The sequence below is a fragment of the Aptenodytes patagonicus genome, chromosome 4 (genome assembly GCF_965638725.1).
Source record: "Aptenodytes patagonicus chromosome 4, bAptPat1.pri.cur, whole genome shotgun sequence".
In the NCBI taxonomy this organism is placed as follows: domain Eukaryota; kingdom Metazoa; phylum Chordata; class Aves; order Sphenisciformes; family Spheniscidae; genus Aptenodytes; species Aptenodytes patagonicus.
Genome location: NC_134952.1, coordinates 34,182,523 through 34,196,904, shown reverse-complemented (window position 1 = coordinate 34,196,904; position 14,382 = coordinate 34,182,523).

Sequence of the window (14,382 nt, the reverse complement as noted above, 5' to 3'; positions counted from 1 at the left end):
ACTATGGTGGGCCCCAGCTCCCTGTCCCTGAGGCAGCAGCCGGCTGGCGCTGTGCCCTGGCAGCGCTTGTGGTAACATAGCTGGCTCCAGCTCCTCAGTAACCTAAAGAAGGAGAGATGTGCACAGGTATGAAGCTCACTCATCTTTCTTCTGCGTTATTGGCACCGGTGTGGCCTCCAGATCCCTGAATGGCCGCCTCTGTGGCTGGGCCAGGGCAGGGAGCAGTTAAAGCCTTAGCTTGCAAAACAGTTTCTAATTTGCAATTATTAGAGAGACTACGGTCATTTAAGTGTGTGAAAATTTTATGTAGATACCAGTAGAATAACAGAGTAGCATGAATCATTTTGCTAACAAAGGAAATTAATGCAAAACTTGTGACTTGGTTCATGATGAACAAATGGCATTCCTTTTGAATGGAAATAACAGTTATTACCTGTCTTTTGTTAGGTTGTATAAGCCCTAGTCATTTCCTGGTGATCAGCCCAGGAAATGGAATCGTCACAATTCACCTTCACCTTTTCTGTGAAAGCTCCCATCGATTTTGGTAAGTGAAATACGGAGGCAGGTTTTTTTTAAATTATACGTACAAATTTGCAAACCAAAGGAAATGAAGGGGACATTAAACGTTGCACATAAAAATCAGTACTTTGAACACAACTAGGCAGGGAACATTAGTGAAAATGTCCGTGAGGTTTAAGAACAGGGAAAATGCAGAATAAATTTTTTGAATGAGAAATAGATTTCAGCTCTGACTGTAGACAATTAGCTTTGGAGCCTCTTCTTGTATGTTTATGTTCATGAATGTTTCTTTGGGATAGGAAAACAAAGTTGTAATGTGAAATCTGTAGAAATACCATTAGCTGATAAAAGAAAAGTCAGCATTTCTTTTTATTGCAGCATTAACATTGCCATTTTTTTTTGGTACTTTCAACCATATGCCAATATCCATTGCCAATGCATGAAAGCTCAGGCTTACAAGGACAGCAGCATTATCTTCCACTGTCTTTTATGCAACATCTTCATCAGAGGTCAGAATAAGTTAATTGAACTGTGCTCAGCCATGAACAGTGCTTGTGAGGTAGTATTTTTGTAACTACTCCCATGATGATGTCTTTGTTGTAAATACTACTTTATAAACCTCAACCTGCAAACTGAAACTGATAGACATCAGAATGATCAGAATACATCCTGTGTGGTAGGCAATAATCAATACAAACATAGCACCATATGGGCTATTATGAAGAAAATTAACTTCATCCTAGCCAGACCCAGTATACTCCTCAGCCAACTCTCATGGGAAAATTCAATCATAGGATGACTCAATTTTCTACATAAACATTGTCCTGCATAATTAAAAATTTGCTAAAGAACCACTAAATACTTCTCACGGGCATGTTCTTTGGAAAGAGAGGAAAAATAATTGGATTGTTCATAGAACTCTGGAGAACTATTTCAAATCTATGGCTGCTTTTGTATTTGTAACATGGGAATTGAGAATGAAAGGTGGAATTTGAAGTAACGGGTGATCTTCGCTTAACTAGATACTCTTGTATCTACAGTGATCACAAATTATGTGTCAGTAATTTTATTTTATATTTGAGTTTAGTGGCAGAACCATTGATTCAAATGAAGGCTAATCTCTGAGATGCTGGAAAAAGGATTGTTTGTTATTCCAGATCTGAAGTATTTGGTAATTTGTAAACCAGAGACTTCTCCAGGTAGATTTCAATGCATATTCATGGGCATGGTGAGGAAATTTTCTCTGCACCAGTTATTCTATAAGTATCCACTCTTTTATATTCTTGTTAAGCAGCTGTTATTGGTCACTTTTAGAGAGGAAAGTGGATTAGACAGTTCCTCTGGTTTGATCTAGTGTGGCCATATCTTTTGAAAGTAGAAATGTGGAGAAACATCTTCAAATTAATTGGAGATGACACTGCTATCTCTTTTCTGTCCTGTATGAATCTGTTACTATTTATTGTTGTTAAATGAACTGTGCAAACTTGGAGAAGGTTAATGGAAAAGTGAGAAAACATTAAAGCACATTGACATTACAAAATGAAACATGATGCAAAGATCTCCAGGTAAGCAGAAATATAGTGCAGAAACCTGGCTAAAAATACTTATCCATGTGGCAATACTATGTGTAAAAATATCACCAAAACCCAGAGAGAATGAGAAAGCCTCCTACAACCTGGGGGGAAAGTTGGTTTCCAATGGCAATAATACAGTAGATTGTAAACTGTAATCTTAAAGATAATAAATAAACTCTTTAGTGCTGTCTTGCATCTGCAAACTTACTGCACAAAAAATGGAGCAAGAGATCTTAAGCTGAAAAATCCCCAAATCAGTATAATGGATTGCTCTAGTTGGTTCCTCTGGTAGGCCTTCCTGAGCTTAAAAAAAATAAAGCAAAGCTTCTTTCTTTGTATTATTATTACAGTAATAAAACTGATGCTATTTTTTTGAGTGTTTGTGAGTGAAGGCTATTTTTACATCTTTGTATTTTGCAAGAGTGCTTAACATTTTCTTTATGGCAAGTGTTAAATTACATCGTAGAGGTATGCTATCTGTTTGGCTACCTTTTACCTACACCCATTTGACCTTTAACTCTCCAGGTATTTCTCTGAAAAAAAACCAAGGAGGGGATGGGTGTGCAGAGTTACTGGGGATGTTATTGTGAAGCCAAACAGAGCCCAAAGAAACTCAAGGATTTAAGAGAACTTCCACCTGACAGGGCTTCACAGAGATCAAAGAAGGATGGTTAGCCAGTTAGAAAATACAGCGGCTTAAGCTAAAGCCCTGGTGGTGCAAAACTGTTGAGATGCGCAAAATTTACCTGCCAACATTTGAAATGGAGGCAAATTACAAGTTGATAGGGTTACAGAAAAACTTGTTAACCTCAAAACTCTTCCACTGACAATTGTAAGTCTTCAATAGATTTACATATATTTCTCTTCAAAGGAAGGCAGCCTGCAAGGTGGTCTGAAATACTAAAGCTTAGCCAAATGATAAGCATTTCAGTAGTATTTCCCTTTTTTGTAAGCTGCTTCTCATAGAAAAGTGATCGCTCATGCAAGCTGAAGAAGCAAATAAGGTGAATGGTTAGTCCAGAAGATTGTACATGATTTAAAAGCCCAGTTTGTTAGTAAAATAAATAAAAGAAACTAAGTGGTCAGCATATGTTGTGTCCTCTCTGTATTAGGTATGCTAATGTAGCTTTTCCTGTGAAGAATTTCTCCTATAGTTCAAGGTACAGAGATTGATGCACACAGCTCTCAATGCTCCTGAGCCTTTTAGCCTAGAAGGCCAAAGTGTGCCACCTGAAGATTGCAAAATACAGAATGATGTTCATGTGGCCATGCCGGAGATGAGTGGAACATGCTTTTGCCCAGGGGTCTAACCAGAAATATGCTCAAATTGCAGATTTAGGACAAATGATCAGAGATAAAGCTAGAAAAGGTGGTCAGGATCCAAACAGCCAGAAGCCAACCTTTCTCTCCTTTTTACTTCTTTCTTGGGCTGAAATGTGACATTTTTGTTCTGTAAACTGAAGTCATACTAATATTTATCTTTCCTGATCTTTTTATAACTGAAAGCTTCTAAGGTTGTAAGAATAATCTAATGCAAGTGGCATTCCTGCAGAGCATACATAATCAAGTTCCAATGTCCCTGTTTTCTCTGGTTTTGACTTTATAGACAAAAATCACAAATATTGCAGGCTAAAGTTGTCAATGTCTCTCTAAGGGGGTTATTCATAGAATTATATTCCTACTATGACAGATGTTCTAACTTCTATAGAAATTAGGGTTTGTGGTTCTCAATAAATATAAATAAGTATCTTTAAAAATATTTTTCCTCAGTAGAGAGAAACAATAGTTGAAAAAACCTGTACTTTGATTTTAAAAATATGCATATTTTCTAGTGGAAGTTAATATTCTGAAGTACCTATCCTTGACCTTTAAGTATTTGATAGCCATCTTGTCAAATGTCATTGGATGCCATGTTAGGCTATAAGGATGAATCACAAAAGGATGTTACTAGAAGAAGTACTTGCAAAGCAGAAAAGATGTGAGTTAAAAATCATGGAGAATAGAGGTAACAGTAAGGTTATTAAAATTTTGACTATAAATACTATATTGAAATGACTGATAATGTAAACACAGTTTCAGAGTACTTAAAATCTCCATCACATCAAATTGAGTTTCAATGTGAAGGGTGAAAAAAAAATCACAGGCCATAATGGAAATGTGTTTAGGTGTGTGTGTAATGGAGGAAATTTTATGGCTGACTTGCTGCCCTATTCCTGGCATATTGTGCATTATAAAGAGAATCCATTTAATCTGTTTGCATTTCTTGTTACCTACTTGCTTTTTAAAAGAAAGACAAACCTGTGTCATGCAGTTGCCTAGACTGTCACAGGAGTAACTTTTTCAGTGTATTTGACTACTGCAGAGAAATAGCTAAATATCTGAATGTTTGTAAAGACATCAGTGTCCTTTAATTGCTACTGAGCACCAGAGTTGGGAGGACTTGCAGCAGCTAGTGGACAGGAATAAATTTCTATGGGAAATCAGTAAGCTTAAAAAGTATGTTGCTAAAATCAGAAAATTAGGCTAGTACGTGCCCTAATTCTGGTCCATTTGCTAAAAGTGTTCTTGAAGAGTACTAATTGTCCTTGGAAAACTGTCTTTCAACAACGATCGAGTGGCAAATATATGCAGATGCTTGCAAAATAACTAATTCAAGTACAGATTTGGTACGTTATATATTTCTCATCTCAATCCTGTTGTACTTGATTTCATATTGAAAGCTGATATTTGTATCTACCTGAACAAAGTTAGTCACTTGTTGGTAATTCAGACCTTTGCAGAACAAGAGCTAAACTGTTTTGGGGCTACACGTGCAAACAGCAGTTTTTCTGATTGTGAGTTAAATTTAAAGCAATGTCTCAATCCTCCTCTGAAAATATTAATGAAAATAACTGATAACTAATGTACAGCACTGAAAAATAATTTCAACATGTCAAGAGATAAAAAGCAAGCTGAAAAATTTGTTTGGAAATGTCTCTCTGTTTTCCAAGTGCAAAGTGTTAAATCTGTTTTGGAGAGTTCAATTGTTGAAAGACAAGAGTAATGCAAAATATTAATGAAAAATAAAGAGATACCCACCCTCAGTCTCTGTAATAATTTATGTGGTAGTATAAATAATATTATAAATATTATTTATAATATTTATATAATTATACAAATAATTATATAATAATAATATATTATATACACATATAATGTCAACATAATACTAATATAAAATAATCTTTGTGGTAATTTACTTACTTGTGTGAACTTTACATCAGCTACTTTTCTGTGTGTATGGAGCACTCATTAGATTTCTTGGAATAATTAATGGATTTGATGAACAGAGCTTTCTTTCAAACATCGCAGTCAATAGTGCCTTACTTATTCAAATATGTTACAAGCAACCTAGGAAATCACAAGAGCAATTCTTGTAACCATCACTGGTTGAAGTACAAGCAGTTTTTGAAAACATTTGGTTATATTGCCTTACTATTTATTCTGAAATTCATTATCTAAGCAAGTATAGAAAGATAATGAAGGTCTTATTTGCATTTCTTTGCAGACTGAGAATATAAGTTCATTGTATTGGTAACTTTTCACTAAAAACACCCTGAAGAATCCCCAAATGTCAATTTATTATCTGCTAATCTTCCAAACAGAATGTTTCTATCTTTTCCTTATTGCTAGCTACATGTTCCCACCTCACTCTTTACAGCAGTTTCAAAAGTGCACAACTTTGAAGTTTGCCGTCTGTATTAATACCAATAAATTTATTGGAGTCATATGTTCATAGGATGAATTAGTTCAGTTTGCTGATCTGACAGAAAACAAATCTTTTTTTTTCAGTTGTTCAGTTTTCTAGCAGATCAGTCAGTTGAGTTGACACCCTGGAGCCACACAGTCATTAATGCAAAGGAATGGGATAGAGAACACAAGTGGAGGTAGAAATGAGGAGCAGAGATGCCCCTTTTGGTGGCCATTAGATTGGATTTCACCTAGTCTGAAACTGCACTCTGTGACAGTCAAAATTACAAGAAAAAAGATTGCTTCTCTCACACCTCACATCACAGACTTGATTTGTTCAGCAGTCTTTTGAGCATAGACGTGTTTGCCGCTCCTAATCAGCAGAAGACAAATATACCTTTCTGCATCTTACTCGCTAGACTTGTAGTGAAAATAGTGTACTCCAGAGGTGACAGTCTAACCAGTCTGCTTTTCACCTTGCAGATATATAACAGTCAAGTACAAAGAGGAAAGACACTTCTTCCATTACGAGCTGTTTCATCTTTTCAGATGGCAGATTACAAAAGAAACACTATCAGGTAGGATTACAGAAAAGCCTGTGCTTACTGGAAATTTCCTCCTAAATTCTATTAGCAGATGATTGGCTTTTTGTGAAGCTGGAAGAGAATTTTTCTTGCACCTACCGTTCCCAGGTGCGATTGTGGCTGATCTTGCCAGCTCTATATTTCCAATATTTCAATAAATCTTATTAAATTCATGATCTGAAATATCTAATGTGGGAATTAATTAGAAGGGTTAGTTAATGTTAGTATTAGATGAGTTAAAAGATAAATCCACTAATTGATATAGCAAACCTTCTGAGCACCTGTAGGTCAGACGTCAAAAATGAGGAAATCCAACAATAAGCAGTTTGCAAGCTGGGGCAAAACAGCAACAGCCAAGGAGGAAAAATATGCTGTAGTTTGCACAGGTAATCAGTTTTTGGGAAAAGGACAGGAAGAGGATGGAAAAGAGATATCCTGCAAGCAAAAACCTTGTACCTGTAACTACATGATAACAGTAGGGTAACACAGGAAGGTTCTTCACTAAGGCTGTATGTTATTGGAATGTACCACTGAGGACTCCTTAGCAGGGTTTGAGTGACTACTGCCTTTCTAAGCATTTTTATCAATATAGCAGATGCAAGAACCATTTGTTGCTTCACAGAACTGTGGAAGTTTTATAAGTTGTATCTATATTTGCTGGTAAATAAAGTTAATTATCATAAATTCAGAAAGCGTCTTTCAAAGGTGCATTCATGGTAACCACATTTTATAGCCTTTCTAGCTTGTCAGGATGAACATATATCAAATATTAAATGCTGCTAGCAGTCAGCTCTTGGCTTAATTACCTAATGACCTGTACCTACCCTTCTGTTTTTCATGTGATTGAGGTCAAGAAGAGTACACTGCTGTTCTGAATGGATAGCTTTACACACCATGCATTGTACAACCTTCTGGTACAAAATGGGGAAAGCAGTGATGAGCAGGACCTTATGATCAGCCTGCAGCTAAAAAACGCATGTAATAACCTTTAAGAACACCTCACAATATTCTCCCGATAAAAAAAGAGCTTAATATTATATTCAGAATATATTCATTAAACATGATTTATTTCACCCTATTTAGTATTTAGGAGCCCAACTGATAGCCTACATTTAACCAGAACTTATATCACAAGTGCTTTTGCATGCTATGCCCTTTAATTCAGAACATACACACCTGCATGGGTGGAGGTCAGTAGGATGTAAATGAGATGAAGAGCTTTAAGCCACTTTCATAGCATAAACTGTTCCTAGCTCGTGTGGCTTCTGGCAAAAGGGATTGGCCTGAATACTTCCAGAACATCTGCAGTGCTTTATACTGGGTGTACCTCTCATTTGTGTGCTTTGTCTTCCTTCAGCCTTCATTCCTCAGCAGCATGGAGGCTGTCCCTAGCCTTTTGAGAGATGTGTTTCAGGTTGGCACAGCAACCCCAGAGCGATGCTTGTGCAATGACACCCATGGTCAGGCAGGACTTCGACATGCGTGTGCATAGATCTTTGCTTTATAGTGAGTTCCTGATTTTAAATGCCTCTGAGTTTTCTTTAGAGGAGCCAGTTTTTATTAAAATGATATTCTGGTTTTGGCTGGGGTAGAGTTAATTTCCTTCATAGTAGCTAGTGTGGGGCTATGTTTTGGATTTGTGCTGAAAACAGTGTTGATAACACAGGGATGTTTTAGTTACTGCTGAGCAGTGCTTGCACAGAGTCAAGGCCTTTTCTGCTTCTCACCCCACCCCACCAGTGAGTAGGAAGCAGGTGCACAAGAAGCTGGGAGGGGACACAGCTGGGACAGCTGACCCCAACTGACCAAAGGGATATTCCATACCATATGATGTCATGCTCAGCATCTAAAGCTGGGGGAAGAAAAAGGAAGGGGGGGATGTTCGGAGTGATGTCATTTGTCTTCCCAAGTAACCGTTACGTGTGATGGAGCCCTGCTTTCCTGGGGATGGCTGAACATCTGCCTGCCGATGGGAAGTAGTGAATGAATCCCCTGCTTTGCTTTGCTTGCATGCACGGCTTTTGCTTTGCCTATTAAACTGTTTTTATGTCAACCCACGCATTTTCTCACTTTTACTCTTCCAATTCTGATAGAATCAGAATACTACTGAAAGAATAGATGATTTTTTCAGTAGAAAGTGACAGCCAGATAAAATAGAAATAAAGGTGGCTTATCCTTAACTCTCCTCCTGATAACTGTATTTTTGACAGGTGATGGGTTTTTGCTTCAGCCAGTTTGGTGGCCTTTTCAGTTTCATCAAATGCTGTTCAACACCCTCTGCTGCCCAGCACGTACCCTTGATTTAGTAAGGCCACATTTATTGTCTGCTTCTCTCACACTATGTCTGTATTGACAAGCAGCGAAACAGAATATAAACAGATCTGGAAAGAAAACCAATTGATTCTGAGGACCCAGAACCTATGCTGTGCATGTTTTGGAGGTTTTATTTCAGACTAGCTCTAGTCTGGTCCCCTGATCTGCATGCCAATTAGTGGTTGGAGCACACTGAACCAGGTTTATGTTGGCATTAAAAAGATGCACATCTTCTGGTTTAGTTTCATGTAAAGAGATTCATTTTGTGTGGTCTGAGACAACTCTGTGGTGCAAATCAAAGCATGTTAACTGAGGAATATTAGGAGCTTTGTACCGAAACTGCATTCCCAATCCAAACAAAAATGTTAATGCATACTCACTGTCAGTTTTTGCACGAGCTACAGGTTCTTGCCTCCTTGATCTAATTCTCATTTATTCACCTACTACATCTGTGATTTGACATTCTCCCTCCCTTGAGAATGAATAAAGTTGCTCCTCAGAGTAGAGAAATCTCTTTCTTTCTTTCTAGAGGCTTCTGCCTAACTTGTGAAATCTTCTTGTAGAGAGCTGAACGTATATCTGAGAATATAAAAAAAATCAATCAGACAATGTGTTTCACAGAGAATTTCTTCCACAGCGAATTGATTGGCCTTTGTAATTCTTTTTGTTTTTATGAATTCAATGTGAGTTAGGGGTGATGAGGCAGCCCCTTTCTGTAACAGGATAGATTAAAAAAGTGTATGAAATAGGCAAAAATAATTCTGAAGAGCTTTCCTCTAGCAATTTAGGGGGATCAAGCCAAGGGAAACCCACAGGGTAAGGATTTCTGATTAGCAACCAGAATATATAAAAGCAGCTGAATAGTGTTTTGGAAATGTCTGGAAATAACCTGGATATTATTGTTGAAATAAACAAACTGTGGGGATAGCTCAAGCAAAATAAACCATTCCATTTACTGTTATAACTATGTTTGTAAAGAGACTAGATTTGGCTTAGACACTTAATGCCATTTAAAAATATTTTGAAATGTTTATCATGTATTTCAAGATCTTAAATACAAAGTTGCAATTTTTCTTAGCCTGCACAAGGAAAGTTTCATTCAGTGAAAAACCTTCCATAAAGAAAAAAACCCCTTAAGCCAGTCTGGAGAGAAGCTCATTGTATTGCCTTATACGTTTTGTTCTGGGCACCTGAGCAGGGAACAATGCACCACTTTTCAGTAGAACAAAAGATTCCTTCATTGCCCAAATGCTGGGAAAGATGACAGCTGCAAAATCAGAGCCTCAGAGGACAGGTAGCTTGCATGAGTCCTAATAGGAAATGGACTATTCATGCAGACTTTAATGTCTAACCCTATCTACTTCAAAATGAAGTAAGATTAGCCTCCTTTAAAAACATGTACATGTTTAATGGTAATCCTAGATGATTATGGTTGTGAGAGATCAGATGCAAAAGTAGAGAAAACAATGTGTCATACATTGGTGTATATGAGAAAACTTTTCAAGTTTTAACATACTAAAAATATAAATGATAATTCTCTTTGTATGTGAATTGTGCTTTTTCACCTCAAACTATCTCAGGTAAATTCTATTAAACAAAAGATATTAACAGCATGTTAGGACATTTTAATTCCTTAGTTCTAGACCTTATGTAATTTAAAAATAAGACTTAGGATAAATGTTAATTGATTGAAGTTTACACTTAAGCTTTCATGTTGAATGGAAGACAGTTTTGTTTTGTTTGTGGTGTCCCCCCCCAAATATATTATTTCAGTTATATATTATTTTATATATATTATGAATATTATTATACAGTTACAGGCCATAACTGTATTTCAGGCTTCCTGACAGTTGTAGTGGAAGAAAGTGGCATAAAGGAATGGTGAATGACAACTAGGCACTAAATTACAATACTAGGAGAGTTCAAAGGTGGGGGCCTGTCTTTTGCACCTGCCACGCACCACAGATGTAGGCAGGTTTGCCACTGTTTTGCTCTCCCTATGTCTGAGAGTCATGCAAACTTTATGGTAACTATAATGATTGTGTAAAAAGTACTGAGGGCTATTCCTGCTCAGTTATAGCATTTTTTCCCCAGGATTTTTCAATTGTAATTTGAAGCTGAAGTTTGAACCTGTAGGAAGGTTTTTCAGGAAAATGCATAAAAACTGATTATGACAGATTCTGTAAATTCTTAACAATTTTTGTTAAGGCAGTGGTTTTATGCTAGATTTACACAGATTTAACTATGAATAGGATGTGCCTCTTCATTAAAAACTTTTTCTTTCACTGGCTAAACCCAAAGAGATTTCCAAATAGGATTCACAAATTTGCATTCCTTTTTTTCATGTTTTCTAAGGTGTATATATAGAGATTCTGTTATAGGTGACTATAATATTCACAATATCCTCGCCAAGCAATTTGAAAAAAGAAGTTGAGATGAACTGTCATACTCACCTGCTCAGTTCCTGCCTGGCAGTGTGGGAACATGTTTATACACACTGTTTCACTTTAGACTGTAATTGTTGCAAAGGGTGTTGGTTTCATTTGTACAAAACAAGTGGAACATGGAAGAGCTATCAGTTTTGCAGCTGACATCAGGGAGCTGGGCTTCCTATGTATGAGCAGTGTTGCAACACCTTATGAAAGGGGATTAAACTGGAGGAGGGAATGGACAGAGGAGAAGAAATAAAATATTTCAATGGCCCCAGAGGCAGGCAAAAGTAAATCTGTACAATCTACATGAATTGCAGCAATGTTCTTCAAATTCAAAACATCTAAACCCATGTTGTTCCCACCTACTCTCACTGTACTATAATTTCTGATGGAACAATGATGATGATATTTACTCCAAAACTATGTGATTCTCTTACACTTTCCTTCAGCAATCCTTTGTGCTTCATCATTTCTTCTAAGTTACAACAGTCCCATGTTGTCACTTCCTTAGATTAGGGACTGTCATTCATTCCCCCCCCCCTCCTCCGCTGCCCCAGTGAGAGATCTAGTACGTAATTGAATGCAAAAAATAATTGTAATAATCATAAAGTGTCCCATTGCATGCTATGCAAAGGACTCTAGGTCCTGAAGAACTTGTATTGAATGATGAATTTTTAAATTTAGTGATGACTTTAAAACCCAGTAATTCTGAATACTTATATTTTATATGTTTACATTTCCTTATGAATCCTGCCTGTCTCTGCTGCCCATGGGAAATATCCTTGAATTACAATATAAATAATATCACCATCCATCTGAATGACAATATGTACAGAATTCAAAACCTTATCACCCAGAAATGGCCAAAAGAGCCACAGCAACAATGGCAGACAGTCCGGAACAGGCCACCTGTGCTTGCAGATGCCTCCTGTAAGTCATAATATATACACTATGTGCTGCCAGGCCTTTATATTACCTGTAAAACTGAAACATCTCAAAATACTTCAGTCCATATAATAATGATTTCTTGAGGCCAGTGTTTTAGAGTTTCTGTTTGCTCACTGTTTTGTCGCGTATAGGCTAAACTGGGAATTTTGCAATTCTTAAAGATAATGCATGTTATTAATTGTAAGTCCATCATACCCTGTTCTTAACTATGACTTTTCTAGTATTGTTTTTATAACTTTTCTGGCAGGCACCTGACAAATGTAAAAGAGTAAAGGCAATCTCAATTTCAAGGAAATTGTAAAGTAGGTTGTTAAGATTTACACCGTTTAAGACTGAGGTAGAAAGAGTGATAATGGATGAACAGTATGATGGTAGGAAACATCAGCTTGGAGTCACAATTTTTTTTGTGGGGGATAAGTAGAGTTGTAATGAAGTAAGATAAATGTGAAAAAAATGAATGTAGAATGGAAGGAAACAGAGTAGGGCAAGAGAAGATGAAGAGGTGTGGAGTGAAGTTGAAAAGAAGAGACTGTTAAAGAGGGAGAGACCAAATAGTGAGTAAAAGTCCAGTCCAAACTGCAGATAGTCCTCTGACTATCGTGTAGTCTCAGTTAAGCTGTTCCTGTTCATGCTGTTACTCTCTCAAACAGCCTGAGTCTCAATGGTCTGACATGATTTTTTTTATTTTTAATGTGTGCTGTTTCCTCAGTTATGAGTGACGGAGGAATTTTATCTGCAGACACTTTGAATTAAAAGGGGTGAGGTGTTGACAGGCTGCTCTTTGTGTGCAGTCCTCTTGCTCTGGCGTTCAGTTGGCTATTTGATCTGGCAGGGCATAATGCAAGGGTTGTCTGTTTTCTAGGCTGTGAAGGAGGATGTGCTGGTGGACCTGGACCTTAAGGGAGGTTACTACTAAAGTCTGTATTTTATTGGTAGACCTGTAGGAAGGATGTGGGAATGGCCAGATGGCTTTGCATGGTCACTGAGTTAATGCATTTACAAAGTACTTGAAAGTTGTGTCTATGGTTTTTGTTCCATACATTTATCAAAACACATTCTATAAAAATGGGGGAAGGAGTGAAAGCCGACAGAAAGACCACAAGACTTTCTTCTTCTAGATGTGTTTCCGTAGCAATTTTACTCTGCAGTACAGTGGTTCTTCAGACTTTAACCTTTCTTAGTTCACAAACTGCCTTATTAGAAGCTGTAAATCTTGTCCTGAGCATAAAATTATAAGTGTCTTCTGCCTGTAGACCCAGACAAGAAATACAATTGTGGTCTAGTGAGAGAGAGAAGAATGTACTTCCATAAAACTTAATGTTTCATAGAACTGGTCTGTAACTGGTAACCTTTTTTTTTGTATGTGTAAAACTGGTAACTTCTTTATGAAAAAGGATACCATAAAATACCTATAAGAAAACTGCAATATTTTATGGAAGTAAGAAGGAGTCTGAAGAAAGTAAGGCCTTTTTAGCTAGTTTCAGCAATTTCCTAATTCTGCTGTTTATTAATACAGCTTTAAATCTTATATCATTGCTTACCAGTGATGTTTCATGTGCAGGGACAAAAAGAACAAGAAACTCATTAGTACTTCTCTTGTGATCTATGTTTGTAACCTAAACTTATCTTCTGGGAGGGTGTCAGAAATGTCTGCCCCTACATCTTCCATTAATAGTAAGTGAATAGCATGAGAAGACATCTTCTTGACAATTGCCTACTTGGTAAATGGTATAGGTGGTGGACCTTTTAATGAAGAAAGTCAAAGACCATTCTTGGTCTCTAATGACATATAATAGTAAGTAACCTTTGACATAAGGATGGTTAATGTGGAAGGCCAAGGCATCTATCTTCTTGAATAAAAGTGCTTATTTTATCCACTCTCTGTTTACTTTAAGATCTTTACGGTCAGTTTGAATGTGAATCCAATTATTCAAAATTTTAAGTCAAACCAGTTATATTCTACCATTTAAAAAAACCCTCAGAATTAGTTTTGTTCTTATTGTAGTTGTTAATATTTAGCATTGATACAGCCTATCTTACCAAGGATCCCAAGAATCTTTCCAAAACTGAAGGTTTGAAATGGTCCTATTCAAGATAAGAGTGTTTCTCTGAAACCTCCATCAGACTACACTCTTAAATCAGTAGTATTGTTTGCATATGAATTTGGGCAAGTTCATCTGCTAAATTGCTGGAAGTTAATGGGCTAGGTTTAATGGCTCAGAAAGAGATCTCCCAGGGACAATTCTTGACTGCCATGAAGTCAATACGGTTTTTTTCCATGGA